The 4,640-nt window shown below is 37.0% G+C and overlaps 1 protein-coding gene across 1 annotated transcript in view; it reads right to left on the bottom strand.

Annotated features, from left to right (window-relative positions):
- Positions 1 to 3,570: 3,570 nt before the first annotated feature.
- The window catches only part of epdr1 (ependymin related 1), a 60,105-nt gene continuing 59,035 nt past the window's right edge, over positions 3,571 to 4,640 (bottom strand). Inside the window, exons 3-4 of the mRNA XM_051929215.1 lie at positions 3,941 to 4,640; positions 3,571 to 3,831 (exon numbers count right to left, since the gene is read on the bottom strand). The exon at positions 3,941 to 4,640 is cut by the window's right edge and continues 462 nt beyond it. The gene's annotated coding sequence lies outside the window, so the exon portion shown is untranslated. The remainder of the gene's footprint in view (positions 3,832 to 3,940) is intronic.

The raw sequence follows: 4,640 nt of genomic DNA, 5'->3' as shown, positions 1-4,640 counted from the left end.
TAGGATGGATCAAATTGTCAAAAATTCTTTTTACAGTTTTACACAAACAAGTAGTGCACAAAAATAAATTTTAAATTCTGGCTTTCAGTCTTATTAAAGAACCAGTAAACCCCCGATTCTCTAAAGAATCGCAGATCCAAGAATGGCAATTACTTTCTGTTCCCTCCAATCTTTGTAGGGATGTAAGATCATGGAGGGTGGCAGCGTCCTGGGAAAGTTTTCATTTAATGAAAGAAATATATTTGTAGTAAAGCGGTTTCTTTTTGGAGCCATGACTCGTTTGGTTCTGGTGTTTCAGAAGCGCATTGTAGGTGCCTTCGTTCATTGTTTTTATCCATGCAGTCTTGTTTTTGTTTTTCTATGGGTGTGTTGTTAGCTAGACGTCGTTTGACGTTAGGAATCATAATTGAACCCCTGACCGCAGGCACTGTGGAGTAGCTGACTGTTGGCACTGTCAATAGTCACCACTACCTCAAGTTTAAATACATACACATATATAGGTAGATGTCACATTCACTGTGTTTCCCAGTAGACACGATACGTGAGCCTTATTGCGAGTGGCAAAAGTGCCATTTAAACTAATACAGTTAGATGTGGAAACCGGGTTTTCTGATGAAAAAACAATAATGTTTAAAACAGTATCGTTTACATACAACAGATTTTGGCGAATCGTTTAAATGCAATTATTAATATCCATTTATACACTAATAATGGCAATTATTATATAATAATAATTATAATTATTATTAACCATTCCTCCCATATAAGTAACATTTCGGGGACTGCCTTCACACTCCTCTCGTTCACTCAGAAATTGTAATTTGAGAGTATTCAGTCTGGCAATATGGTGTAGCCTTAGTTTGTGGAAGACAGACACAACTAAAGACATGAGCATAAAATGATGATTGTCAATTTCAAACTGTGTTTCCTCAATGTGCTCCTTGAGAAAAAACATCCATCAAGTTTGAGACATGTTAACAGCTAACAACAATCTACATAGTGACTAAATACGTTTAGCCAAAACGTTGTTTGGAGGCTCACTTGAGCACATAAATGCATAGCTTTGCTAGCTTAGCCTGGCTTAGCTAAAGTAAAGATTATAAAACGGGATTTTCTAACGGCCAAATATAACCAAAACAATTGTTCAGCCTTACCTATGAAATGTAATCCCCCGGGATCTGGTTTGGAGCGTACAGTGGTTTGTACAATCCCAAGCAGCACATTATTCATTACTTCATTACACAGCAGTGCCAGTCACAATATGGCGGCGATGCTGATGTACGATTCTGCTAGTCATGAGGCGTCTAGTTATTCTATGTCAATGTTTAAATATGTCACCATAGCAACTTGTTGGCGTACACGCTTTACGTCAAGTTTAGTTTACAGGTTGTGTTGTGTTGTTTGGGCGCCACTTACTGACTTTGGGAAGCCGCTGGGTTTGACTGTTGGGCGCTGTGCGAGTGCGCTTTTGGCATGGGTTGCTTCTGGCGTCTGTGTATATACAGTGATCCCTCGCTATATCGCGCTTCGCCTTTCGCAGCTTCACTCCATCGCGGATTTTATATGTAAGCATATTTAAATATATATCGCTGATTTTTTGCTGGTTCGCGGATTTCTGCGGACAATGGGTCTTTGAATTTCTGGTACATGCTTCCTCAGTTGGTTTGCCCAGTTGATTTCATACAAGAGACGCTATTGGCAGATGGCTGAGAAGCTACCCAACTTACTTTTCTCTCTCTCTCTTGCGCTGACTATCTGTGATCCTGACGTAGGGGGTGTGAGCAGGGGGGCTGTTCACACTCCTAGACGATATGGACGCTCGTCTAAAAATGCTGAAAGATTATCTTCATGTTGCTATCTTTTGTGCAGCTACTTCCTGAAATGACATGCAGCAAGGTGCTTCGCATACTTAAAAGCTCGAAGGGCACGTATTGATTTTTGATTGAAAAACAAACTCTGTCTCTCTCTCTCTTTGTCTGCTCCTGACGGAGGGGGTGTGAGCTGCCGCCTTCAACACCTTTGTGCCGCGGTGCTTCGCATACTTAAAAGCAAACAGCCCTATTGATTTGTTTGCTTTTCTCTATCTATGTGACATTCTGTGCTCCTGACAAGCACTCCTTTGAAGAGGAAGATATGTTTGCATTCTTTTAATTGTGAGATGGAACTGTCATCTCTGTCTTGTCACGGAGCACAGTTTAAACTTTTGAAAAAGAGACAAATGTTTGTTTGCAGTGTTTGAATAACGTTCCTGTCTCTCTACAACCTCCTGTGTTTCTGCGCAAATCTGTGACCCAAGCATGACGGATTTTCTTATTCCGCGGGTGGTTCTGGAACGCAACCTCCGCGATGGAGGAGGGATTACTGTATACAACTTCGTAAACATTACTAAACGAAGGTTTTATATGCGGTGGTGTGCGTGTTCGGGCGGCGGTTGTATTGTGACCTGAAGTTTAGTTTACAGGTTGTGTTGTGTCGTTTGGGCGCTACCTACTGAGTCTGGGAAGCCGCTGGGTTTGACTCTAGGGTGCTGAGTCTCAGTGCGCCTGCGCTTCGATGCATCTGTTGTCCTGCATCCGTCATCCTGCGTCCGTGCATATATACAAATGTCGTTTAGTAATATAGATACCTAATGCCCAGCTACAGGCCTAAAATAATACTTTTATACTGTAGATTATTATTCTGTCAAAGAATACCTATAGTATTTATTATACTGTTTTACTTAATCTGTATTTAAAATATTATACACAAGAATGTTTGACTGTTCAGGTAATGCTGTTTTGTGATGTCTTAGTTTTTCTTTATTAACTGCTGACAAAATAAATATCCTTCTATATCTTGCCTGAAGAAGGGGCCTGAGTTGCCTTGAAAGCTTGCATATTGTAATCTTTTTAGTTAGCCAATAAAAGGTGTCATTTTGCTTGACTTTTCACTAAATTCATAATGACTAACACTGTATAACACCCTAGTACTTCTTAAGACAGAAAATGGAACAGGACCAGAAAAAAAAAAAACAAGAAGAACTTCAACATATTCTGCTTGAATTTTCACTTAAAATAATTCATGGTTATTTTCTTAGTAACCAATTGTAGAGATAATAAAACAAATGATATAAAAAAAGCTCATTTAAGCTTATTGGAGACAATCTGACAACTTTGCTTTTTTGCACATGTCACAGTAGGTAAATTAATTTTCTCATGTCATTTTCTAACTTACTTAGTTCTGAGCAGGTTCACAAGTGGGTACTGGAGCCAATCCCAACTAGCACAGGGAGAAATGTAGGAAAAACCCTGGACAGGGCCCCAGTCCATTGTTGGGTGAACACACATACCCAACCGCACACTAGGACCAGTTTGATATCACTAATTCACCTAACCCTACATGTCTTTGGACTGTGAGAGGAAACTGAAGCACCAGGAGGAAACCCACACAAACACAGGGATGATCCATGTTGCAAACCCTGATCTCCTTACTGTCAGCCACCCTGTTTATTCATGAACAAATCATAGTTTAATCTCTTGCTTTGTAACCTGTAACCCCCCCAATTAAAAAATACACAATTACTAATACAAGTCTGTTAATTGAAGAAACAATTTATTGCATACATATATTAATGTGTCATTCATAAATTAGGTAATCTTAAAATAAGCAATTAAAATTAAAAAAATGTACAAGTATTTACCACATTTAACAGTAAAAAATTAACATTTTCTGCTGTTATGCTTAACTTTTTTTTGTTGTTGCACTATTTTATTTTTATCCATTTGTAGCATTATACACGGATCTATACTAGTAGTATAGGTCATTAATTATTTAATGCAGTACCCACAATACCTTTTAGATAGATAGATAGATAGATAGATAGATAGATAGATAGATAGATAGATAGATAGATAGATAGATAGATAGATAGATACTTTATTAATCCCAATGGGAAATTCACATTTTAAATAGCAATCATAGTTTTTGCAATCTGAAAGAATATTTTTACTACTTTAAGTATGGTTTTGTAGCTTGTTTTAGATGCAACAATGCAAACCTGATACTGTATTTTCCATTCAATTGCAATTTAAGGAAAAATAGGAAATAGTCAGTCAGTCAGTCAATAGGATTATTGAAATGTCGAAGCCAAAATAATGTAGTAATAATGGATTTATACAAATTATCTGAAATCAATCAACTACTATGCAACAAATCTTCAGAGGCACTTTCTTCATTCCAAGTGGAGAGAAGTGGTTTCTAAGTAAGTACTAGATAGTAACATACATATCAAACATTTTGTAAAGCAATAATCACTGAAACAGTAATTCCTTCATATTATAGTTTATAACATTATTTATGCAAGTTTTGTAAGCTGCGAGTGTTCAGTATGTGACTAATTGCTAAGCAACATGTTACATATCACACATCACTTGTTACTTATTATTTGGTTGAGCATGAGCTAAATGGTGTTTCTCAGTACAGTTTATTAAAATAATTATTAAAATATACAGTGCTTTCAAAAAGCAGGCATGTTAAAGATAACAGCATGAAGTAAAAAAAAAAGTAAAAAGCAAAAAGTACTGTGATTATAAGCATTAATCTGTGAACATCTCAATCTAAAAATGTATATACACATGGATATGCAAGTTATTAATTTGAAA

Source organism: Erpetoichthys calabaricus, chromosome 6 (genome assembly GCF_900747795.2).
Source record: "Erpetoichthys calabaricus chromosome 6, fErpCal1.3, whole genome shotgun sequence".
Lineage (NCBI taxonomy): Eukaryota > Metazoa > Chordata > Cladistia > Polypteriformes > Polypteridae > Erpetoichthys > Erpetoichthys calabaricus.
The sequence above is the reverse complement of the archived record's forward strand: the minus strand, read 5'-3'. Positions and strand labels throughout refer to the sequence as shown.